Source organism: Balaenoptera musculus, chromosome 9, assembly GCF_009873245.2.
Source record: "Balaenoptera musculus isolate JJ_BM4_2016_0621 chromosome 9, mBalMus1.pri.v3, whole genome shotgun sequence".
Taxonomy (NCBI): domain Eukaryota; kingdom Metazoa; phylum Chordata; class Mammalia; order Artiodactyla; family Balaenopteridae; genus Balaenoptera; species Balaenoptera musculus.
The window spans coordinates 47,661,341-47,688,779 of NC_045793.1; the positions used below are offsets into that span (position 1 = coordinate 47,661,341).

The 27,439-nt window shown below is 43.0% G+C and overlaps 2 protein-coding genes across 8 annotated transcripts in view; one reads left to right on the forward strand and one right to left on the reverse strand.

Moving 5' to 3' along the window:
- Positions 1-14,050, forward strand: part of SCRN1 (secernin 1) — a 104,999-nt gene extending 90,949 nt beyond the window's left edge. The window contains exon 9 of the mRNA XM_036863192.1: positions 13,463-14,050. The gene's annotated coding sequence lies outside the window, so the exon portion shown is untranslated. The remainder of the gene's footprint in view (positions 1-13,462) is intronic.
- The window catches only part of WIPF3 (WAS/WASL interacting protein family member 3), a 98,697-nt gene that overhangs the window by 41,480 nt on the left and 29,778 nt on the right, over positions 1-27,439 (reverse strand). The gene's annotated exons all lie outside the window — the stretch shown is intronic.

Consider the following 27,439-nt stretch of genomic DNA (forward strand, 5'->3'; position numbering starts at 1 on the left):
GAAGACAGGAGACCTTACTGAGACGGTCCTTGAAGGACAGATAGGATTTACAAGCTCTTGCTATTATAGCCATTTTCTCCATACGGCCATTTGTCAGAAAAGGACAAACCAGGTTTGCCAACTAGACAGTCAGAGACTCTCCAGTGTCACAGACTGGAAATGAAGGCAATTGTGGTTTTAGCTAAAAGGTGCTGGGTCCACATTTTCACCGGCCGACTCTACTGCACTGGTGATGCATCTTACACAGGTCTTGTAGGGCATAAGCTTCAAAGTCAGTTTCTTGTTGCCTGGAAACATGCTTTTTGACCCCTTGAGAGGGGCTCACGGATGATGGTCAATAACAGAGCTATAAGCCAGGGGCCCCAACCCTAACGATATATGTTTTTTAGGAATGTATGTATGAATGCACATGTACAGCGGGGTATTTTCCACACAATATGATTTTTTAAATCTCTCTCTATAAACAGTTAGCCAGTAAGTCATTTTAAACTGCAAAATTTTAAGATTTTTAAAGTCTCCTCTCATATTTACAAATAATTAGTAATAAGAATAAAGGGCCAACAGAAATATCATGACCCTAGCCAAGAGACTATGAAGATTTTTGTAAAAATGTGGCATTATAATCTCAGGCATGTATTATGGTCAGGGATTAGGGGGTGAAAGTGCTTTGTAATTGTCTTCCTAGTTACAAGAAGAACAACACAATGAATTGCATTCTTCTGTTTAAAGAAGCAACTGGAACCCTATCTCTAACAACCCCTGAGTAGGGGTGGCGGTGTTCGTCTCATCTACTTTAGATTTTTAAATTTATTACCAAAATGCACCCCCCACTCCCTGACCTTGTCCATCCCAAGCTTTTTAGGTGAGGCCTATGAAGAACATTGTGTATCCTTGGAATAATGATTTTAATTTGAGTTCCTACTTAGCACAAGCCTCAATACATTCCTGACAATTCCACATGACAGACTTGTTGATAAATATCTTCCAAATCAGCAGGAGGATATGGCAAGTCCCATCATGTTTATGTTTTGCAGTTCAACTCGCTGGACTAACTTTAACATTCCTTCTTTGACTTCTCTGCTTTTTTTCCTGTGCCACTGTCTGCCCTGATGATTTTCCACCAGAGGGCTCTCCCTCACCTGATATTAGTATGGTATCCTTCAGTCCTCTCCTGTGAGGTAGGAAAGAGCGAATAACTTCATGGCTAAGGGGACCACAGCTTAATTGGTTTTGTACAAAAGGACATCTAAGGACATATTCATTTGCACATCGAAGACCATATTTTACCGTGACAGTTGTTTCTACTCCATCTTCAATATTTATTAACAATTCATCCGTAATTTGCTTTCTTAAAAATCTACAAGCCTAAGAAGTCTTGTTACCGCGGTTACAGTATACAGAAACAGGAAAGAGAAGATTTTCAAATATTCACTGGGTCTTTTATTCTATGTAAATCCTGATTATTGGCAACTTCACTAAAAATATAATCGAGAGAGACAGTCACTCCTGAACACTTTTCCCATGGCAAATATATCCACCAAACACGCCTCCCCGTCCCCCTACGTACAAAACAAAAAACTAAAACATTTCAAAGTTTGCTCCTGTTCTTTCTTAACATTGTTATCGAGTGTGACAATTTGTTGAGTTCCACACAAAGCTTTTGTTGACTCAGTTCTTCTAAAACAAGCTTCCAGTGGAATAGCCTGGATCCTAAAAAGAGGCAAAACAGTAGAACAGTAATGCAAATTAGCCCATCGCCCTGCCAAATACAGGCTGAAAAACGGAAGTGAACCAGGAATATTAGAAACAGGACTAACTGGGACAAGGGTGAGGATGTCCTCCTGTCTTGATAAATTATAAAAGCTTTGGCATATCCATTTGTCGTTCCAACAAGCCAGTTGATCAGGTTTCAGTATAGTTTGGGGGAGGGGGATGGCAGTCCAGCCCAAATGGAATGAAATGCATGTCCTCCTGCTATTTGTGACCCTGCCACCGTATGCCATTACTCCGTCTGTCTGATTGATCCTGGTTTCTGTGAGAAACCCTAATCAAAATCTAGGGGGTTGATCCAAATCTAGCAGGTTGTTTGTCTCAAAGATGAGCTAAACCCAATCATTCCAGTACGATGCCAGCCTTGCAGTCTCCCAAAGGGGCTTTCTCCAATGTGGCTGTTAAACCTCAAGTTAGTACTCAGGTTTCCAGGTACACAACCTGCTCATTAGCCCAGCCCTCAGCCTCCTCCTGCTTCCTCCAAACTTGGGGGCAGACAGGTATCAGTCGCCAGGGTACTTGCATTTCTTTACTAAATCTGAATCCCAAGGACAGCCAGAACTGGCACTACCTTCCTCCGGCTGCTACTGTCTTTATGTAGGAGAAGAGAGAGCCTGAGATCCAAAAGAGAGACAGGAAATATTTTCAGAGAAAATGAACTTTCCTCTGTCAGGCCTGACACAATGTTCCCTGCACCCCAAATATGCACAAGCCAGGCTGTTCCAGAATGAGGCATTTTGAGATCTAACAGTTTCAGTTCTCATTTTCAGAAATCCAAATACCTTCTATCCTCCTTTTTTAAAGCCTGGCTTCTTAAACAACTGTCTACAGACCCAGGACTGTTACCTGGAGTACAGAGCTGCCTCACAGAGTGCCACTTGCTTATCAGGAGGTAAAGCAGAGTTAGGACCCTTTCGTTGGGGCTATAGACTATAGGGGAGTCTGGTCCTATTCTCTACACCCATGAGGAAGTCCATCCCTCAGAGTCATCTCACCCACTGGCATCGCTTTGGTTACCATATGCTGGCAGCTACCTCCTTTCCCAAGGACCTGGAGGCCATCTCAGACCCTTCCCTCTTCCTTGTTCTCAACAGCCACTCCATCACAAACTCCTGTTGATTTTTCCTGAGTGATTACTCTAGAATCTGGCTCCTTTTCTCCATCTCTGTGATGCTGACTTAATGCAGGCCACCAGCACTTCTGGATTCCCTCACCTGGTGTTCCTGCCTCCTGTCTCATCCCCTTCCACACAGCCATCAGAGTGATCAGTATAAGGGACATGGCACTTACCATGTCCCTCCCCTCCATAAAAATCTCTGCTGGTGCCCCACTGCCCTCAGAATCAAGTTCAAATCCCGTCATGTTGCACAAGGCCCTTAGCGACCAGCCCAGACCTTCCACTTCTTGAGCCTTCCAGGTTGGAGCTCACCTCTGGACATTAGCTTGAGCTAATCTCTCTGCTCTTTTCACACTTGTCTCTTGGCTATTTTCCAGGAGGCCTCCTGATCCTGGAAGGCCAGATAAAGAGCCCTTTTTTGTTCCTAGAACAACATGCTTACCCTGACTAGTGCCCCTGCCACCCGGATCAAGTGACTCTGCTCAAAACCTGCAATGGTTTTCCATTTCCCTTGGGATAAAAAAGTCAAAGTCCTCATTAATATCACCTGCTGGGCTTGACTGTATTTCTATATTCTACCCTGAGTTTACCTATAAATGCCAACATTTTTCTACCCACACCAGTGTAATAAAGCATTTCCACTGTATAGCAGTGCCTCCCTACCTACAACTGTACTTCCAATCCTGTGCTCATGCTTCTGCCTCTTCTGGGAATACTCCTGCTGCCTCAGCCCTGCTGTACCTGCCCAAACTTTTTCTTCTCCTTTAAGCTCTACATCAAAAACAGTTTTCTATACAAGATGTTTTTTTTTAAACTTCTTCAACTAGCCTTTTCTTTATATGATCCACAGCCCCTCCAAAGCACATCATTTGTAGCACTACTCATATCTTGCCAAATATTATAGCTTTTACATATTGCTTTTCCTCTTATTTTTGAGTGGCAACTCTTAGCATGCAAAAAATAAGCCATTCCTCTATTAGTACCAGCATATCCAGCTTTAAAAAAAACTGTGAGCAGTATTTTATTGAAGTGAAATCTATATAAACTTTAAGCCCCTAGATTTTTGACATCTGTCTGCTGCAACAAAACATGCAGGTATGGGAAGAGAAGCCACTGCCTTTGAGGTTACGCCACAGCCCTGATTCTTCAAACTGTCTTCACACTTTTATCCTTTAGTCACCTTGTCCCAAGAAATGGGGATTCAGCACCATTCTCTCTTATTCGATAATGCCAACATTCCCAGGCTTTCAAGACTAAAATTAAAGTTATAAGAAAGGCTGCTTTAAAAACCTATGTTGGACCTGGAAAGAACAACCTTGTAAACTCAAAATAGAGCCTAGCATTGGTAGTCAAGGACCTGGCGCTAGGAACTGCTAAGAAATGATACATAGTTGGAACACTGTTTCAAAAACTGGTTGAGGTGTCATATCTTCTATTTATTTTAAACAAAAAGTACTATCAAAAAGAAATATGCTCCCATCCCAGCAGATTAATTTGCAAACTAGTGAGACAGCCCCACTGTCATCAGTTCCAGCTCATCACTCCCAGCATTACCATTTCTGTCAAAGGCTTTCTCCCATTCATCGAAGCTTGAAACCTGTGACTCCTTCCTCTCCTTCATTTGAAATAATCAAATTTCACTGAGATGTGGTTCTTTCTCTTTACTATGCACACACAGGTGACTTTGGAGTCTGGGTAAGGAAGCTGCAACATGCAAAGGGTGACAGCAACAGCAATAACACAAAGAAATGGGAAGGCAGTTGTGTGTGCCCGGCACTGTTCCAAGTACTTTATGTGTATTAATTCATTTAAAGGGCACTTGGACAATCTCATGATGTAGGTACTAGTTATGAGTATCATCTCCAGTTTACAGATGAGGCACAGAGGGGAAGCAGGCTATCTACCACTAGTAAGTGGAGAGCTGAGAGGTGAGCCCAGGCAAGTCAGGCTCTCTTAACCACCATGCTAACCCCTTAGTAACGACATCACCCAGGAAAATAGTGGAGGTTGAACACCCAGGAAATACATGGCAAGCCTGCAGCTGGGTAGGGAGAGTGGCCCGACTGCCTTCGGGCCCAGGACCACGGCAGATGTTGCTTCACATGGAGTATGACAGCCAGAGTAGGAAGGAAGGGGCAGGGAAGGGCATCAGAAGCAAAAGAAGGGCAGAGAGAGAGAGAAAGAGAGAGAAAGAGAGAGAGAGAGGCTGGGGCCCAAGGAGCTAAGTGCTAGGCCTTTGCCAGGGCCAGAAAGGACAGCCAAGGCTGAATGATGGACTCTGAGAACAGTCTGATGGGTGTGGAGAAAAGGGAACCCTCTTGCACTGTTGGTGGGAATGTAAATTGATACAGCCACTATGGAGAACAGTATGGACGTTCCTTAAAAAACTAAAAATAGAACTACCATACGACCCAGCAATCCCACTACTGGGCATATACCCTGAGAAAACCATAATTCAAAAAGAGTCATGTACCAAAATGTTCATTGCAGCTCTATTTACAATAGCCAGGACATGGAAGCAACCTAAGTGTCCATCATCAGATGAATGGATAAAGAAGATGTGGCACATATATACAATGGAATATTACTCAGCCATAAAAAGAAACGAAATGGAGGTATTTGTAGTGAGGTGGATGGAGTTAGAGTCTGTCATACAGAGTGAAGTAAGTCAGAAAGAGAAAGACAAATACAGTATGCTAACACATATATATGGAATCTAAGGGAAAATAAAGGTCATGAAGAACCTAGTGGCAAGACGGGAATAAAGACACAGACCTACTAGAGAATGGACTTGAGGATGGGGGAGGGGGAGGGGTAAGATGTGACAGGGTGAGAGAGTGGCATAGACATATATACACTACCAAACGTAAAATAGATAGCTAGTGGGAAGCAGCCGCATAGCACAGGGAGATCAGCTCGGTGCTTTGTGACCACCTAGAGGGGTGGGATAGGGAGGGTGGGAGGGAGGGAGATGCAAGAGGGAAGAGATATGGGAACATATGTATATGTATAACTGATTCACTTTGTTATAAAGCAGAAACTAACACACCATTGTAAAGAAATTATACTCAAAAAAAAATATTAAAAAAAAAAAAAAAAAAAAAAAAAACGTGAGCCAGCAGCTGTCTTGGCAGGGGGGAGGGCTGAGAGTACTTAAAATGGAAACTGCTTAGAGTAACCCTACGCTGTGAGGCTGATGCCTTCAACTGTAAATAGCCTGTATCTGAAACTCCCTCTTCAGGTAACACAGAAGCTTGCGTGGGCCAACCCTGTTGGTCCACCTAGGTCCCCTACTCTCCTTTCACACCTCCTTGCTGGCTGCAGGGAAAAATGCAGGGTTTTCAGCATATGGCCTCCCTTTGTTGACTCTGAAATAAAGATTATGAGCACTGCTCAAATATGAAAGGAGACAAAGGTAACAAAAATAATCAAAAGATGGGAAATTCCAAAATTCCTAGAAAGTTCAAGATGTTTCCAAAGTATTTCACCTATTATAGATGATAATGTAAATGTATCTAGACTTTCTTTTCTCACCGTCACTTTACTGGGCCCTTTGGATGGAGAATCCAACAGAAGCCTCTGGGTCTGGACTTGGATTGGACCCTAGAGAAACAATGACTTACAGCTTAGCTCAAGGACAGCACTGAAAGGGTCTTGCTGCTGGATCCGATGATATTCTCATCCATTACAGAACCTGCTTTCAAACCTCTCTGGGTCAGGCCCCTAGGTCAACAGACCTAGTCTGCTCGGCATATGTGCTCTATAATTCCGTCATCACCCTTGTACCTCACTCCAGTTCTGGGCCCCATTGATGAAGAGTGGCAGGCCCTTCCTTCTCTATTTAGCACCCAAGGAGCCCTTCTTTGGCCTGCAGGTGATCCTCTACACCCCGCCTGATGTCTCTGTGGTCCATGCTCCTGACATCGTTTGTTCTTCCCTGGCCACTTCTTTTGGTGCTGTTGGGCTGCCAAAAGTCTATTTCCTGGCTAGCTGTTAAGAAGGCAGTATGATATAGTGGAAAGAGCTGGGCTCAAGGGTCAGTTCTACAATGTACTATTCTGATCTGGCTGAGTTACCACTTACGGAAGCATCTGGGTCCAGTTTGTCATGGGCCAAGCAGTCTTGATAGAGTGAGTCACCCATGGAGGGGCCCATCAGCCTTCTATCAGTGGGAGACAGACGTTTCTGCAGTTAAAAATGAGGGTTCTAGAGTCCCCTCATCTTGGATGGGATCCTGGATCCACCATTTATTAGTGGCATAACTTAGGCAAGTTACCTTACCTCTACAGGCCTCAACTTCTAGAGACAAAACAAGAAACACTTAATTATGGTTACATAACAGAAGGCAAATGTTATTATCCTTAACTATGAAGAAGTTGCTAGAATCAAGTAATATATAAAAAGAATAATAAACTACAACTATGTAGGGTTTAGTCTGAGAACGCAAGGCTGGTTCAATATAGAAAAATCAATCAATAAAGTCCACCATATTAACAGTCTAAAGAAGAAAAATCACATGATCACATACATTGAAGCAGAAAAAACATCTGAAAAAATTCAACATCCATGCATGACAAAAACTCTCATCAAAGTAAGAATGAAAGGGAACTTTATCAACTAGATAAAAGGCATCAACAAAAAAACTATAGCTAACATTGTAGTTAATGATGAAATATTTTCCCTCTAAGATCAGGACCAAGCAAGGATACTCCCTTCTCATCACTCTTATTCAGCATCATAAATGGAAGTCCTAGTGAGTACAATAAGGTAAAGCAAAGAAATAAATGGCATACAGATTGGAAAGGAAGAAATAAAATTGTCCCTATTCATAGGCAACATGATTTTCTATGTAGAAAATTTCAATACACAAAAAGTGAAAGTCAGTTTAGCAAGGTTATTGGATACAAAGTCAACACACAAAAATTAATCATATTTTTATATACTACTCATAAACAACTGGAAACTGGCATTTAAAAAAAAACCCATGATACCTTAAAATAGGTCCAAGTGCAAATGAAATACTTACGCATAAATCAAACAAAATACGCATAGGATATGGATTCTAAATACCACTAAAATGCTGATGAAATAAAGAAGACCTAAATAAATGAAGAGATATACTGTGTTCATGAATTGGAAGACTCTGCATAGTAAAGACCCAGAGACTTATAGATATTTATAGACACATAGATTTATAGTTCAATTCTCCAATGCCAATTAAAATCTCAATAAGATTTTAAAATAGATACAGACATGCTGATTCTAAAATTTATATAGAAAGGGAAAGGAACTAAACAGCTAAAGCAATTTTGCCATAGTGAAAGTTGGCGGACTCACCATTATCGGATTTTTAGACTTACTACAGGCACAGTAGTCAAGTGGCATGGTACTGGCAAAGGAGTAGATCCATAGATCAATGGAACAGCATAGAGAATTCAGAAACAGATCCACACAATGGTGGTCAACTGATTTTTGACAAAGGTGCAAAGGCAATTTAATAGAGAAAGGCTAGTCTTTTCAACAAATGATGTTGGAACAATTGGACATCTATATGCAAAGAAATGAAACTAAACCTAAGCCTCATGCCTTATACTTAAATTAGTTCAAAATGGATCATAGATCTAAATGTAAAATGTCAAACTATAACATTTTTAGAAGAAAACAGAGAAATCTTTGTGACCTGGAGTTTGGCAAAGAGTTCTTAGGCAAGACACCAAAAGCACAACCTATAAAAGAAAAAATTACTAAATTGGACTCTATCAAAAATTTTAAACTTTTGTTTTGGGAAAGACACTACTAAGAGAATGAAAATACAAGCTACGTATTGAGAGAAAATATTTTCAAATTGAAGATGCAACAAAGGATTTGCATCCAAATGTATAAAGAACTCCCAAAATTCAACAGTAAGAAAAAAAAACCCTAGTTAAAAAACTTAGGTGTTTTACCAAAGAGTATATATAGAAAACAAATAAAAACATAAAAAGATGTTCAATATCGTTAGCCATTGGGGTAATTTAAACCATGATGAGATACCACCTCACACCTATTAGAATGGCTAAATAGAGCAAAACAAAACAAAAACCTGACAGTACTATGTGCAGGTGAGAATGAAGAACAACTGGAACTCTCATACATTGTTGATGGGATTGTGGAATGGTACAGCCACTCTAGCAAACAGTTTGGCAGTTTCATATGAAGTTAAACATACACTTAACATATGACCCAGTAATCTCATTCCTGGTTATTTACCCTAGATAAACAAAGACATATGTTCATACAAAAACTTGTACCTGAAGGTTTATATCAGCTTTATTCACAATCTCCAAGAGCAGAAAACAACCCACATGTCCTTCAGTGAGTGAATGGATTAAACATATAAAATCCTACCCAGCAATGGAATAAAAGTAAGAAAATAAAAAGGAAGAACCCTTGGGCTTTCCTGTGGCGTAGTGGTTAAGAGCCTGCCTTCCAGTGCGGGGGACATGGGTTCGAGCCCTGGTCCGGGAAGATCCCACATGCTGCCTGGCGGCTGGGCCCGTGCGCCACAACTACTGAGCCTACGTGCCGCAACTACTGAAGCCCACGCACCTAGAGCCCGTGCTCTGCAACAAGAAAAGCCACTGCAATGAGAAGCCAGCGCACCGCAACAAAGAGGAGCCCCCGCTCCCCACAACTAGAGAAACCCCGCTCGCAGCAACGAAGACCCAATGCAGCCAAAAATAAATAAATAAATTAAAAAGAAAAAAGAAAAAAAAAGGAAGAACACTTGATATACACAACATGGATGACTCTCAAGTGAAGAAGTTAGGCTCATATAATTGCATACCATATGCTTATATGCTTATATTTCAAAGAAAAGGCAAAACTATAGTGACAGAGAACAGATCAGTGTCTGCCAGGGGTAAAGGATGAGGAGGGTGTGACTACAAAGGGGTAGCACTGGGGAGTTTTTGGGTGAAACTGTATCCTGATTGTGGTGGTGGTTACACAAATCTCTATGTGTGTTATACGTAATTCACAGGGATGTTACCGTTCCCTGAAAAAGTCAATCTTACTATATGCTAATTAAAAAAATAAAACCAAAATTAAAAATACAGCTAAGAAAATTTGGGAAGTGGAAGATAGAAAAGAGATGGAGCAAATGGTATGCACATCAATGACCGCATTTCACAAAACAGAGGGCCCAAACATAATGTCACATGCTGACCCAAAACAACAGGAGTTCAAAGTGTATTCTTTAAAGTTACACAGTGTGATGGTAAATTTTGTGTGTCAGCTTACTGGGCTAAGGGATCCCCAGATAGCTGGTAAAACATTATTAGAACTACCATATGACCCAGCAATTCCACTCCTGGGTATATATCTGAAAAAAACAAAAACATTAATTCAAAAAGGTACATGCACCCGAACATTCATAGCAGCATTATTTATAATTGCCAAGATATGGAAGCAATCTAAGTGTCCATCAACAGATGAATGGATAAAGAAGATGTGAGATATATATACATGTACACACACACACACACACACACACACACACACACACACACACACAATGGAATACTACTCAGTCATAAAAAAGAATGAAATTTTACCATTTGCAGCAACATGGATGGACCTGCAGTGCATTATGCTAAGTGAAATAAGTCAGACAAAGATAAATACTGTATAATATCACTTGTATGTGGAATCTAAAAAATACAACAAACTAGTGAATATAATGTAAAAGAAGCAGACTCCCAGATATACAGAACAAATTAGTGGTTACCAGTGGGGAGGGAGGGTTGGGACAGGATAGGGGCAGGAGAGTGGGAGGTACAAACTATTGGGTGTAAGACAGGCTCAAGGATGTATTGTACAACATGAGAAATACAGCCAACATTCTGTAATAACTGTAAATGGAAAGTAACCTTTAAAAATTGTATTAAAATCTTTTTTTAAATTTACAATTTTGAAAAAAATTATGTGGAAATGTAAAGAGTCAAATACACCTCCCCAAAAATGAAAAAACAGTAAACAATCAATAGCTAACATAAATAAATAAATAAATAACAGAGAAAGTAGTATAAAATACTATGTAATGTGTCAAAAGAAACAAACAAAAGAAAGAAGGCAGGATTAAGGCTATATGGTTCCTTCACCTTTCTCTCTGCCTTTTTCCCTATGTATTTTTTAAACCTCTTGTGTAAAGTTATATTTTTGTTATTAGGAAAATATTTGTTACATCTAGATATATATGGACAAAACGTCAAATATAAGTAAATACTGGAAATTAGGTACTTGTATGCCATAATTTGCAAGAAAAGTATAACTCCTTAGTTCTAGCATTGCCAAACTGAGACTGTTGCTCTCATGCATTCTACAACAAAATGCATTGAACGTCTCCTATGGGCAGGGACAGAGCAGGCGGAAACCAGACACTTGGACATATTACTTGCTGGGTAAGGTTCAGGAATGTGCCAGCAGAGCAGAAACACCTGGAATCTACTCAGTCTACCTTTGGGCCTTGCTGGCACTTATGCAACATACATAGGTCACCTCAAAATGAGTTGAGTTTGCAGCCCCAGGCTTATGTTTCCAACTGACTGCCAAACATCTCCACGTAAGTGTCCCACTAGCACCTTAAACTCAACGCATCCAAAACAAACTCACTACCTCACGCATATCATCCCCCACATCACACACACACGCGCACACACACATACACACACACGCACACACACCTGTGCACCTGTTACTCCTCTTGTGACATGGATCTCAGCAATATCCTTCATGTTAACCACCTCGAAACCAAGAACTCCCTGTATCACACTCTTGACGTTCTATGATTTGTCAAATTTGTCTACTAGCAACTTTAATTCCAAAGTGTGTCTCAAATTCCTATCACCCTTTCTCGTTCCACCTCCACTTTTTGTGTCCATGTTTCACTTCTCCCCACACCACTTAAACCACAGCTCCCTTAGTAGCAATGGGAGTAGGTCAGCAGCGTTCAGGCGTGCAGGTGAGGGTAGGAAGTCTGAGAGTCATGGATTTAAATGCTCTCATAATACGCCTCTCACTTTCAAAAATCTCCACTCTCTGGTTAACCTTTCATGTTCTTCCTGCAATTTTCTTCTTTAGATCTAGATGAGACATCCACAGAATTAGGATAAAACTCACTTGGCATGGTGTTGAAGGTCTTCTGGAATCTGACCGCAGTCCATGTTTCCACCTTCCACCCCACACATTTTATATCCCACCCACCTGGCCCAGTTCCCCATCCCCTGTATTGGTCATGCGCTTGGTATCTTAAGGTCAAGATTCATGCATTCTCTCTGGATGATATGCCCCTTTCCTCCAACTCTGCCAGTTAAAATCCCATTCATCTTCCAAGGCCCAGCTATCAAGCCTCTTCCGGAGAAGCCTAAATTAATCCGAGTCAGAATTAATTCTTTGCATTTCAACTCATCCACTTATCGTATAATCGCCATACATTTTAGAAGTTTAACCCAGATATGCAGATAGCAGCTGAGGTTTCCTGAGCCCTTAAGAGCAGAGCCATTCTTGATGCCCTTGGGAATCCCAATCCCTCCCAAAGATTTCTGCGGTTTAAAGGGCTTTTATACGTCATGGGCATGCTTGCTTCCAGATTCCCGGCAGCAACCTCGCATCGAGCGCTGGGCATCCCTGGCCCTCACACGGCCGCTCCTCATCCCAATACAGGAGGATTCATTTGGCCCAGCATCCCTAGTCACCCACCTCGAACCAGTGCTCTGGCTCCCCTCTCTCGCTCCCTTCTTAACTATCTTTTCCCTCTGCTCAGCCTCTTAGGAACAAAGCAAATTCTTCCCCTTGCGTCGTGTGGTGCCGTTTAGTCATTCTTGTGATTGCTTCCTTCCTGCCCTCAAGTTCCACGCCCCGCCCCACCTCTTCACAGTTTATAAAGACATGTTCCCAAAGACAGGTCCCTCCTTAAGAAGAATCCTGGTGCCAGTTGCTGAGATCATATGTTTCACGTCTTGATGTGCACCTGTCCTCCCCAAGTAAGTTCCTTGAGGCAGAAATTATGTCTTAACCTTTCCAGTGCTCAGCACAACACCTTATATATAATAAACACTGCCCAAAATTCACTAAAATAAAATTAGTTATTTAATGTGAAAATACACGGTGAGTTTAAAATAAAACAAGTATTTTTGTCATGAGAATCACAGGAGGGCCTGCCAGGGCACCGAAGTGTGACTCATACAACATATTCTTATTAATGACACTCCTTGTATATTTTTAATAAAATGGGGCCACCTCAAACCCTCCCTTAAAAATACAGTAGCATCTGTTTCACTGAATGCCAGCAACTCTAGAGGAGAGCAGAAATAGATAGAAGGTCACGACAGCTGCAATGAATCAAGATGAAATGTAGGCTTTCATTGTTCTTAATAATCATCGAAACATCTTTATGACAGTTATGACAGGGAAAGAATTTTGCTTAAATGGAACAGACCTATCATCTGAGGAAGTGAATTATAACAGAATAAATGGGGGTTTATTTTTAGTTCACTTCACTCAACTGAGTTTTTGTTTTACATCTCCTAAAATTAGGCCTGCTGATTGAGGCTATATGCAATCGGAGTGGTGCAACCATTGCTTCTGCAAACTGAGATATCTCCCCGTCTACTGTCCTTCCTTTGCACTGATGGATTGCTTGGCATCTCAGTGAAGTCAACCCCTCACCCCAAGGAAGGGGCTCCAGTCCTGCTTGGGGAAAGGCCATTTAAAGACCACCAGGCTACTGGCACCAGTGATGGCAGCCATTCTTCTTCCAGGCTGAAGTCTGTTCAGATGATGAAGCATCTAGAAGTCACAAGACTCTTTAAGGAACAGAATATCAATGAAGTCAACAAAAACTAACTGCCTTTGATGTGCCAGCTACTACTCTGATCTCTAAGACATTTAATTCCATCTTAAGAACCAATAATACTTGGTATTATTGGCAGAAAATATGACTACATTACATGAATGTAAGACAGTAAAAAACTAACACGTAAACTACGTTTTTAAAATTCTACTAATCTTTGGTACTTATTCTGTTCATTTTGAGTAACAACACTATCAAAGGGATGGTTTTCAAGATAAAGAACATTGGACGAAACACAGAATTTAAACCTTGATGAAAAATCAGCTGTTGATAGTGGGGGAGGCTGGGTGTCTGGGGGGCAGGAGGGACGAGGGAATTCTCTGTATTTTCTGAGAACCTAAGACTGCTTAAAAAATAGTCTATTAAATTACTCAGCCATAAAAATAAACGAAACTGAGTTATTTGTAGTGAGGTGGATGGACCTGGAGTCTGTCATACAGAGTGAAGTAAGTCAGAAAGAGAAAAACAAATACCGTATGCTAACACATATACATGGAATCTAAAAAAAAAAATGGTTCTGAAGAACCTAGGGGCAAGATAGGAATAAAGACGCAGATGCAGAGAATGGACTTGAGGACACGGGGACGGGGAAGGGTAAGCTGGGACGAAGTGAGAGAGTGGCATGGACATATATACACTACCAAATGTAAAACAGATAGCTAGTGGGAAGCAGCCGCATGGCACAGGGAGATCAGCTCGGTGCTTTGTGTCCACCTACAGGGGTGGGGTAGGGAGGGTGGGAGGGAGACGCAAGAGGGAGGGGATATGGGGATATATGTATACATATAGCTGATTCACTTTGTTATACAGCAGAAACTAACACACCATTGTAAAGCAATTATACTCCAATAAAGATGTTAAAAAAAAAAGTCTATTAAAAAAAAATCAAGTCACATACATACACACACAGATACATTCCAGTGCTTATATGGAAAAATTTTAAAGAAAATCGTAATATTAAAGCACTCTAGTCATCAAAGTCATGGTCTAGAGGGGGGTCAAGGAATAGTGGATGCCTCAGATGACACCAATGGCAACAGCTGGTCCCCAGGAGTTGGAGATCTGGAAGGTGTGTTTTACCACTGAATTAGCAGATGCCTGTACAGAACTTTTTGATTTGTTTGGTTAACCAATGAATTAAATACCTGATAAACCAGGAAAAAATATCTGTAGAAGCCAAGTACTGTGGAAAGGGTTTAGGAAACGTTTGCGGAAGCAGAATTTTAAAAGATGGCTGTGTCAACTCTTTGTGGAGCGAGATGGAGCATAATGAAATAGAAATCAAGAAGAATAAATTCATTTATTTATATTTTTCTCCAATATTTGAGAAAAATGGTGTCACGATTATTTTTGAAAAGGAAACAACTTGGTTTAGCTTCTGAAATGCTAGGTTATGAGGAAGTAAAGTTTAATTGCACTACGTCACGGAGCCAGGACAAGAGTGGGGTGGGAGAGGCTCCCAGGGTGCAGAACTGAGGGGGTTATGGAAGTGCCTGGAGTGAGTGCCTGGGCGCTACCTGCACTGTTTTCCACTTTGGTGAGGAAGGCAGCTATTTTAACACGATCCTTTAATGATCATGGTCTGTTATCACTCAGTTCTGGTTAACCTACACTCTTTTGTCCTTGCTGCAATGGATACACATTACTTTGTATTCCTATCTTTTCATGTGTTTTATCTGAAGGTAGACACCAACAGGCTCCACTGATTTGGGAATCTCGCAGCCTAGCACAATGATTTGAAAAAAATACCCCAGACATTAGAGTAACATGCCTAGTGACTGGTGGATTTTAAGATTTACTAATGAAACGTAACTAAAGTAAAAAAAAAAAAAAAGTATTTCTCAAACTTCTTATACTGCCCACGAGGTTCTTACATGATATGAATCCCACCCCATCTACCTTCTGTCCAAGGGTGTGATCCCATTTTCTATTAAGAGCCAGCAGGGCTTACCCTGGGTCTACCCATCCACTGCAGCCATAACTAAGCCCCATTATTCCAGCAAGAATCAATAACAACAAGGTGCCAAGAAGGGATTCAACAAATGCTGTGCGGCCTGCAAGCAGAGCGATTTGCTTTTTGATGGCTGAAAGACCAACCTATAATGGATGCTAAAACCATCTAAGGTGGCAAGGATTAGACACAGTTCTCCCTATAAGCTTCTAGAAATAGAAGTTATCTCTTCATTGATTCTGAAATGCATTACTTGTGCAGCACACTCAGCAGTTTATGTCATTAGGAGCAAAGGCCTTTAAACAAGGTCTTAGAGACAGAAGGCCCCTGCTAATCAGAGATTCTGCATTTTCTAAATAGTAGACAAAATAAGACAAAACAGAACAAGTAAGAACAGAACAGAAAAAAAAAGTGGAAAACCTTGGGGGAAAGGATGTGCACACACAGCAGGGAGTGAAGATGCAAGATGCAGATTCTGTCTGGGGAGGACTGACTCTGGAACTAGATTTGCCCCAAGTGACCTTTCCTCCCAGGGTGTTGGAGCAACAGAGAGGACAGAGGAGGGGTGTCACTGATCCAAGGGAGCCGGTGAGCAGTTTCTGCCCCTGCCTACTAATACAGGCCTTGTGTATTTGTTTGCTAGGGCTGCCATAAGAAAGAACCACAGCCTGGGTGGCTTAAACAACAGAAATTTATTTTCTCACAGTCCTGGAGGCTAGAAGTCCAAGATCCAGGGGTCGGTAGGGTTGGTTTCTTCTGAGGTCTCTCTCCTTGGCTTGCAGATGAGCATCTCCTCCCTGTGTCTTCACAAGGTCTTCCCCATGTGTGTGTCTGTGTCCTAATCTCTTCTTATAAAGACATCGGTCATACTGGATTAAGGCCTACCCTAATCACCTTATTTAACCTTAGTTTCCTCTTTAAAGACCTATCAGTCACATATGAGTTTGGAGGGGGACACAATTCAGCCCATAACATGTTGGGTCCATGACATGGTGTCAAGGCTGTATAACCATCATCCACTTCCCACTACTGGGTGCCTCTGACATTTACCAAAAAGAACTTGGTAACTGTGAATAAGCAACACGGCTTAGTTGCTTGTTCTGCTTCAGGGTCCTCTTAATGCCTCAGTGGGTCTGAGTTCCTTGTTTGTAAAACAGGACACCCAATTTGTCCCTGACTCATTATAACAGTGTGTCAAGGTCAAACAGATGTTAAAATTAGCCCACTTGTTGTCACATAGCATTATCCATAATGAAACATTAATACTGATAATTACTGGCAGACGTTAATACCGCACATCGGAATGCCACACTCCATATTTCAGCTTCCAATTTCATCTCCCTGAGGATTAAAGAACTGAGCCACAGCTGAAAATTCTTTTGAGGGCCTTAGAATAGTGTTCTATAAATACAGAGAAAATTCTGGGAGGAGCACATCTCTGGTGCAACTTTTAAAATTCTTTTTATGTTGATGTCACCACCAGCAGGTGGCCTGGCTGTGTAAAATGAGCTTTGCCGTCACCATCGAGCGCCAGGGAGGGTGCGCTCTCATTCACTGAATGTGAATTTCCAGAGCAGCGCCCAAGGCCAGGCACCACACTCTGCACTGCTCATTCCATGAAGGGCAAGGCTGGCGCGATCTCTGTCCTTAGGGAGTTTATCAACAGGCAGTGAAGACAGATGATAAACAAATCATCTGAAGTGTAATGATGTTTAAACTTGGCGAGATGCTTCCCAGACATGAATGTGGCAATGAAATGTGAGCTTTTGTTTTGCAATGACTTCATATGAATTCTAAAGCCAGGGAAATGTGAGTATAAAGGAAAAAGAGCATCCATATGCACAATAACACCACCAACAACTAACACGTCCATGGTTCTTATTCCCTGCTAAGCACTTGGCGTGTATTATTAATTCATTTAGTCTTCACTTCAACAAGGTGAAGTAGATAGTATTTTAACAGAGAACAAAACCAAGGCACAGAAAGTTTAAGTAATTTGCCCACACAATTTCCAAAAAAGACACACAGGAAGTCTGGCTCAGAAGTCTTAACCACTATGCTGTGTCGCCTCTAAAAGAAGGGCCACACCAGTCATGCAAAGGCTGCTGTAGAAATCAAAATGTGAGAAGCACTATCAGAGAAGGCCATTCGGGGCTGCCCCAGCCATCTCTGCCGTAACTGCAGCCTCAGAGGCAACGCGGTACAAGGGACAGAATGCAGGTCAAAGAGTCCAAGGATCACCAGCTGGGCAGCTCTGAGCAAAGATTTAACCTCTCTGTGCCTCAGATTCTTCCTCTATGAATCGGAGGTAAGTACGACAAGCAGATACTGCCGGTGCCCTGCGCATATCCGCTCAGCCTATCCCAGAGGCTGACTTCACAGTTCCCACACGTGCTAACTGCTTGTTGGTCTCTGCCAGAGGAGTTCCCCAGATGGGAATGCTCGCGCCTGCAGGACTGCTGGAAGTATTGAAAGGAACAAGAGCCCGTAGATAAACCTCCAGCCCCTCGCCCCTCAGTGGCTCAACTCCAGGCAGGCTCTCAGGTGCCCACCTGCAGGAAGCAGCCTGGTTTCCCGCATATTCTTCACGGCTTTCTTCCCTCCACTCTCTCGCTTCCTCACTCCCTTGCCAGAGCCTCTGGGAATCACCTCCCAAATAAACTACTTTAGGCCCAAACGCTTGTCTCCAGTCTACTTTGAGGGAAATCCCAAATTAGACAATGATCTGATCCATCTCACTGAGGGTGTGGAAAGGTCAAATGCGACTCCAGGGGAAGGTGTTTGTTCAATTGTCAAGCTGTTTTGAGTAATAATACACAGGCACTATTTTAATTACTGTGGAAAAGTGTCCATGCCAACAAGTGACTTTGAATGCACTCCCTCTTTTTTTCCAGGTTTGTCCTCCCAACCTGAAACTCAGCCATCATGACGGGTCTGTGGCAGAAACCCCCAATATGGGGTAGTGGGCAACTATATTTGGCAACAAAGAGAACCAGAGGCTTGGTGAAATGCATTGATTCCTGAAGTAAAGAAGGTAAGGGACCCAATACACAAAAAGTTACAGTGGGTCGGGGTGGAGGCTGAGGGTTAGTGCTCTGGACATCGAAGCAGAGAGTTAGGGAATTGGGTGCTTGGGCGATTCTTGCTGGTCTTGGTTTTCCTGGGGTCCAGGCCTTAGAGTAACACATTCCAGAATGATGTGTCCTAATACAGCTGCCATATGTCCATTCATTTCGCCTAAGAGCTAAACCAAGGGTGCGTGTGCTTTCGTGTGAGTTTAGAGTTTTCATCTGGAATCTCACTGGTTCCTTGTATTCTCCCTAGGAGGCTGGTGAGGTGTGGTCATGTCCCTTTTTCTCCCCCTACCTGACCTCCCTCCATTTTGCACCCGAGAATCCAGTCTTTAAAGAACATGTTTAAACCTTTCGAAGAGCTTTTCTCTTAAGGCATTACCTAGCAACAATTAAAATGAAACAAAGCAAAAGCAAAATGACATAAAATCCACACCGGCCCCACCTCTCTCCCCTATAGGACTGTCCCAACTGTGCGGCCTGAGAGGTGAAGGGCAGAGAAGTCCAAGGTTACACAGAGGGCATGGGTGAGGCAGATGTGCAAGAAGCTCAGCTCCTGGGGCTCCTGCTTGGAGCCACCTAACCTGCAAGGGCACGTGGCTGGTCTTGCCCACAGACTGCACCCCTATGTGCCAAAGTGCAGCGGGAAGGAACACCGTTGAACTTCACAAAGTTTACTGAGCCTTCCAGGTCAATCATTTGACCACTGCTCTTATCCAAGCCAAACAGACCAAGTGTGCCCTGTTACTAGTGGCAAATCTATGTGCCTTGAACACAAAACTATATTATTCGTGTTAACGTAAGTCAGTGGAGGGAGGCCGTGGTCTTGAACGGCCCTGGTGATGAGAAGCAGCCATGGCTTTTTCCAGATGAGGGGCAGGAATTGCCCCTCAATGAATTATCAATCAATTATCAATGAAATAATCTGGTCAAAAAAAGGAGGGTGCTGGCCTAAAGGGATGGGCCCAAGAAGGGAAAGAGGGGCTGCAGTGTGAGTTTGCATGTGCTGAGAAATTATTGGGATGGAAATGGGAAAACCATTGTGCCAAAGAGAAAATCTTGGACATCAGGAAATGACCCTCCCGTCTTGCTGTGGAGAGCTCTAGGGCAAAGGGAAATTGCCCATCTCTGTCTCTCCATCCCCTTTCTTAGTATCCTCGGGAGGCAGCCTTTCCTGGCACAGAAACTGAAGCCTCCTCGATCAAATCCCACTGAGGTGGATGGAACTGACAAGGCAGGGCCTGGCGTAGCTGGATATGACCAGGGGGGGTTTAGTGTACTCCTGGAGAGAACAGTGTGACACCCAGGGAGCCTGTGCTCTATCCCGGGGTGCAGGGGACGGGGGAGGGGCTGCCACGAACAGAGCTGCATACTGGGCTGATGTTTTCAAAGTATCATTTCAATTAATTACTTTATCACCCCACAGAGTATTATTACTTCCATGTCACAGGTGAGGAAACAGGTCTAAAAGGATTTGGCCAGGTTCCAGTACCCACTATGCTTGGATCCAGGTCCATCTGACACAGAAGCCTGTGGCTCTCCCTCACCAGCTCAGGTGTCCTCCCACTGCTCAGGGGCGGCACAGGTGTGCCCACTGGGCACAGTCTTCTCTGCCCCCCTGGAATCACCATTATTATTGGTGGTGACTCTCCAGTTTTCCCCATCTCCACTCTAGGTTTCCGCAGTGATTCTCAAGGTGGGGAAGGAGGGTGACATGCTCCCCTGGGTCTGTCCAAATCTCCGTGGTGGCCTTTGCAGAAGTGAGCAAAGATAGGCCATATTTCTAGTGAGCCTTTCTCCTTTAGCAACTGGCTTCCTTTTTTCAAAAAATCCTTTCTATTGGATCCAACAGTGTGTTTTCAGTGAGCATTTTTTAGCAATAGTTGTGAATTAATGGCAAAAAAGCACAACTCATTTACCAGCCCTCAGCTGTGTTTGCACAAGGGGCCCCTGAGCTACAGGACTGGGTAGTACTGGGCCCTTTTGCCCTGTGTGCTGAGTCTCCAGCCTTCAGGGGCGGCTGTACTCCCTTGCTGTCATAGATCTGAGCTTCAGCATTATTGTACATTTTTTTCTGCTAGTCAAACCAATAATATCTTCCAGAAAATCTGACAGTCTGCAATGCCAAAAGGGCTAAAAAAAAATCTGTATTTCACAGTTGCGAGGTTTAAAAAAGTCCCTGGGTGCCTATGATCTGACCTCTTGAGAATAGCTGCTCACCTGCTCAGGAACCCACAAGGGTTTGTTTTGTTTTTGTTTTCTGTTTTAAGCCATAACACACTTTCCAAGCTATCTCCACGGCCAAAGGTTTTGCCTCAGAGTGGGTTTTAAAGGTCGTTTCCCCTCACCATCCTCAGCAATCCTTCAGCAAACAGCCACAAGAGGCATTTAGTTAGAGAGGAAAGAATGCTGAAGGTGAAAATTTTTCCGTATCTGGGTGACCTTGGTGTTGAGAAGAGTTGCCGGCTGGGAAAGTTTTGCTTCAATAATTCCCACCATGTCCTCTGTGCTTTGAGGAGAAAACACCAGCTAGTGGGAGGTGTCCTTGTACCCAGGCAGAGGACAGTACGTGCAACAGTTTCACAAACCATTGTTAGTTATCTGGTGTTCGCACTGGGTCTCAAGGTTTATTTAAATAAAAAGTAGCAAGGGAGATTGTGACCGCCAGCTTTACAGTCTCCCTGACACTCCGATTCAAAGTCACCTGTAGCAATTCTAAGTCTTAGGAGGAAAAAAAAAATTCCATAAATCCACTCAATGATTAGAGATGACACCTTTGCTGGTAGTGGCGCAAAAAACCTTAACATTAATCCCTAGAAAACCAGGAGCCAGATTATGTGGGGGAAGGAAGCAACATAGATAATTTTAAGCAGACATTCTATGCCTACATAGGGCTTACTTTTTTTAAAATTAAAAAGCATGTACTATTTGGTCTCAAACTCCATGTGAATTAGTGACAGCATGCTATATAATTCCCTCCTTGGTTCTGTTAAATCATCTTTATTTTGCATATTTTGAGGTTGTTGATGTCCATTAACATTTTTATTATGTAACATTAACATAGACAAAAGTTGAGTAGTATAATCAGTCCTCAGGTACCATCATCCAGCTTCAACAATTATCAACTCACAGCCAATCTTGTTCTCTTTACCCTGACCTGCTTTTCCCCTCCAAATCCCTGCTTATTAAAAAACAGATATGCGGGCTTCCCTGGTGGCGCAGTGGTTGAGAATCTGCCTGCCAATGCAGGGGACACGGGTTCGAGCCCTGGTCTGGGAGGATCCCACATGCCGCGGAGCGGCTGGGCCCGTGAGCCACAACTACTGAGCCTGCGCGTCTGGAGCCTGTGCTCCGCAACAAGAGAGGCCGCGATAGTGAGAGGCCCGCGCACCGCGATGAAGAGTGGCCCCCACTTGCCACAACTAGAGAAAACCCTCGCACAGAAACGAAGACCCAACACAGCCATAAATAAATAATAAAAAATTAAAAAAAACAAAACAAAACAGATATGCAACATTGTATGATATCAAAGAAAAGAGCTCTTAAAAATGTAGCAATATTATTAAATAAAATTAACTATAATTTCTTCATATCAACCAATATCCCATCAGTGTTCAAATTCCCCTGGTCTAACAGTAGAGTCTTAAATGAAAGTTTGGACCAGGTAGAGAAAGACCAAGACACAGCATTTGAATCTCAGAATCCCCGAGCTTCCCCAAAGCCCAAAGAACATCTTTCTTTGCTTTAGGTAGGGGCTCAGAGCCAGGTGATCTAGAATTCTTGCACAAGCATCACCATTAAATGGTTCTGATGAACCTAGGGGCAGGACAGGAATAAAGATGCAGATGTAGAGAATGGACTTCAGGACATGGGGAGGGCGACGTGAGAGAGTAGCATGGACATATATACACTACCAAATGTAAAATAAATAGCTAGTGGGAAGCAGCTGCATAGCACAGGGAGATCAGCTAGGTGCTTTGTGACCACCTAGAGGGGTGGGATAGGGAGGGTGGGAGGGAGACGCAAGAGGGAGGGGATATGGGGATATATGTACACACACAGCTGATTCGCTTTGTTATACAGCAGAAACTAACACAACATTGTAAAGCAATTATACTCCAATAAAGATGTTAAAAAAAAAAAAAAAAAAAACTTCCAGGGAAATGTGTACCCCTTCCCTAGGCAGGCTCTTGGCCTGATACTGTCAAAGCTGCTTGTAAAATGACAAACCAAATAGCAGCTGAGAAAACAGAGCCTCCTGTAAATGTTTAAAATATTTGAATCAGGCTGCCATTTCACTGGAGTGGATCCTAAAGGACACCTCTGGATCTCCATGTACTCCTCCGTCACAGCTGCAATCCCACTGCTGAGGGCTCATTACTCCCATCTGTGGTTGACTCCACGTACCTCCCACTGGTACCCCATGGACTCAGGCCACTCAACTCAGGGCGAGCCAGTGAGAGGAGAAAAGGCAAACCACCCAGCTGTTCAGATCATGCTACAGGAGCAGGTACCGGCACCCTGGACTTGGAAGCCCTGAAGCCTAGAAGTGATAACCTCTGCCCTCCTATTTGGGGACTATTTTCAGACTGCTGGCCTGACTCCCCACTTTGAAAAACTCGGGCTCCCAGCCTTGATCTTGACTTCTGGTGTCTGACCTCCTGTAGCACTGACTGCAGGAGTCTTTGCCCTCAACTTAGTCCCATATCTGGTTACTTGCCCGGTTGTTTCCTGGTCCCTGGGATAAGAGTAGCTGCCAATGACTAAGCAGACACTGGGCAAACAACTGCTTCTCTCGTTATCTTACTAGATTCTCACAACAACCCCATGATCAGTGCATTCAACACATACACGGCGAATGCCTACTACACGCAGGCACTGCTCAGGTGTTGAGGATACACTGAGCAAAACAGACAAAAATCCCTCCCTTCCTGGAACTTCCACTCTAGGGCAGAGCCCTAGGAAGCGGTAGTTATTATTCCCATTTGCAGATGAGGAAACTGAGGCTCAGAGTTGCTAGGTAATTTGCTTGACACCATAGAGCTAATAAACGGCACAGCAGGGATTCAGTTTCCAGTCTGTTGGACTCTATAGCCCACATGCCTTTGTTTTTGTTTTTGAACACACCACACTGCATCATTACGCGATCCCTACTGAAACCGACGGCCTGGTACACTGAGTGCCGAACAGATGGCGACATAGGAACAGACATGCTTTTCACCTTTGTGTTTTAAATACTTTATGTGGTACAGGTGGAATCCTGCTTTCACCAGCTCGAAAACACATTCACACACCTCCACTGTGAACAGACCTTATTCAGATGGGAATCTATTGTTATCATGTACAAGACAGGTACACTCTGTTGCTTTCCCTGGGTTTTTTAAAAATGTCTTTATGTAAAGCCAAGGTACAAAGTCTATTAGTCTATTCTCTTAGAAACAATAACAAATTGGAAAGGGGAGGATTGTACCAAAGGACATTTTATGGCTTTAGAAATAAAACCCAGGTGTTAACTTTTGCTATCCCTGAATGTGTTACTTCTGATCTAATATTCTTAGCAAAATGTGAATGTGTTAATGGTGTTCTGACAGGACACAACATAGAATGTGTCTGGCTTTCAGGGCTTAGACAGGTGGAAGATGTAAAGTAGTGGTTGGTTAGTTCACAGTGGGTTTGCTTTGTGAATTACAATATCTTCACTAAACTCACTAGTTCAGGAAATCATGCTAGGTACTGGGTGCCTACTATGTGCCTAGTACTGACCTTGGCACAGAATCCCTGTCTCGGAGTAACTCACTAATTGCTCACTGGCCCCAAGATCCTCTCATCCCTCGACTCGTCTGTTTAGGAGAGAACCCAAAGCATTAGCAAGACCTAGTGCCCGATGCTCAGAGAAGTAAGCTGAGGAAGATGAAAGGTGACTAATTCAGAGGACAGGAGGGCTCTCTAAAGGTAAGACTTCAAGGGTCCCATATGCAGGAAATACATAATGAAGAAGCAATGCAAGGGACAATGTTCTGGTCTGGGAATAATCAACTATACTTTCAGCACTTCCATGACTGAGCCCAGTCTTCCCTGGATTCAGGTTCTAAACTCTTCAGAGGCAGAGACTGGGTAATTCCATGCAGCAAAAGCTCAGTAAATTAGCATGATGGTTTGGTCAAATTTAAGGACACAGTCTCCAGTCATTGAGCTCAGAGGCACTTATTGTCTCCACTGTGTGCCCTGCACCGTTAGCAGAGAGCCTGTTTTCTTGAGTCCATAAAGAGCCCAGCTGTAAACTAAAGACAAGACAAAACTGAGGTATTTTTTGCATTGTACCTGCGTCTTTAATGCTGACTCTCTGCTTTTAAACCATGGGTTTTATTCAGAGGGTATCTTGCAAAATGTTTTTTTTCTATTAAAAAAGGAGAAAAAACCAATAAGCAAGTGAGGGGAAATGATGGAACCATAAAGAAAAGGAAAGAAAAAAAAAAGAAAAGAGCAATCTTAGGAGGAGGCTTGGGGATACAGGAAGAAATCTGGGAGCTCTGTCCTAGGTGTGAGAAAGGGAAGCCATTGATTTCCTGGCTCTTAGATTCAAGGGGTAGGGGTAATCCCTGAGAAGGTCTACATCAAAGGGCAGCTGGTTTAGTGGTTCGGAACAGGGACTCTAGAGCTATTCTGCCAGCATGCAAACCATGGCTTTGCCAGTTACTAGCTGTGTGATCCAGTGTAAGTCACTTCCCCTCCGTGCCACAGTTAACTCATCCATGAGAATAACAACAGTACCTGCCTCAAAGGGTTACTGTGAGGATTAATTCAATTATGCGCTAAGCACCTTAGGACAACACAAAGCATACAGTAAGCACTACGTAAGTGTTTGATGCTGTGGTCATCAGTGCTGCTTATTCCAGCTGTATATATATTTGGAAGCAGTAGAGCACAGAGCAGTAAGGCTCTCAGAGAGCCTGGGGACGAATCCAGCCTCCACCACTTACTGGCTGTATGACACTGGGCACCTTAGTAACCTCTCTGTGCCTCCGTTTCCTCATCTGTAAAAGGGCACTATCATCCCACCTCACTGGATTGCTGTAAATATGAATTTAGATAATCCTCATTAAGTGCCTGGCGCAGTACCTGGTATACAATAGCTGTTCAGTAGATGCCTGTTATTATTATTGTAGATCATTATTACATGATCAGTAGGTAAGTGATCATTCATTCCTTTTTCTTTCTTAAAACCTTTTCTTCAATTTATAAAAGTAATAAATGTTCCATGTAGACATTTGAGAAAATGCGGAATCATACAAACAAGAAAACAGAAATCACGCATGTGGCCCCCAGATAACCAGCAATGTTATCATTGTATGTGTACTATTTCCTTACTGTCTTGATCTGAGAGCACACAAATGAGCAGTACACACAGTTTTGTCTTATAGAGTTGGGACCACATTACCCATATGTAGCCTGCTTTTTCCACTTCATGTTACCTGTCTTTTCATTAAGCATCCTACGAAACATGACTTTTTCTAGCTGCCAACACCCAATGCAAAGATATGCTCGCGCTCCCAAGATCCCAGCACCCCTCACCCGTCGCTTGCAGCTTTCTCGACTGGGTCAGGGCTGGATACCTGATTGCCAGCAACAACCTGATGTTGGTAATTTTTTCTCTTTTATGGCAAGAAAGGAAAGAGCAGTCTGGGGGAAGGGGTACATGGCCCCAAAGAGCGCAGGCTCCAAATCAAGGTGGCCCTCGTCAGTAAAACCGTGCATACATGAAAAGACAATCCTGGGTAGGGGAAGTGGTTCACCGGCAGTTTTTCTAGGAATTGTTAGTTACACTGTAATTGTAAAAGATTTCAAAGGCAAAGAGCCAGCAGATTCCAGTGTAAAATAAAGCTCCAGACAGTAATTGCGGCTACCGAGATGGCTGAGGCTTTCAAGGGCTGCCCTTTGGCCTCCTGGCCCATGGCAGCTTCCTGCCATATCCCTCGGCTCAGACGCTGTGTGAGTGGCTTAGGCTCCTGGGCTCCTATGAAATTTGATAAAGGCCTTTAACAAGCGCTCGCAGGTTTTTCTTGCCAAGTCCCAGGCGTTCTGAGGGCACAATTGCTGCCCCCAGCACACCACTGCAAGCTTCCCCTTTTTTTCCTGCCATCCCTCCTACCTGACAGCTGTGAAAAAGAAACACATTTAAATACCGTGCTGAATGGCCCTTTGGAAGTATGAGTGGCAGGTCCTGACACACCTCTCTTGCAGACCAAGTAAATCTGCTGCAGACTGCCTCGTTTTTTCACTGAAGCCCTGTTACTGCTTGTGGGTACAAACCGGCAGAGGAGAAAGGGAGAATCTCGTTCTTAAAATTTCTTGAAGACAAACATGCACTTTTGCAAACTGTTTTAAGCAAGGACCAAATGTCAACTTAGTACTATCCTAATAGCTTGGCCTAATGCAAAAGACTTTTCCTTGTCCCAGTGGCCACTGTCAACCCTGGGTAAACGTCCCCAATCCTTCATTAGTGACACTAATCAAAGCACCAGAATGTCACAAGAATCTGAGTGACAGTATTTAAGGTTTTTTAAGCCTCTCATTATTCTAAATGCACCAGTCAACATGCAAATTACCGTTTCCAGAATATAGGGTAATACGCAATTCTA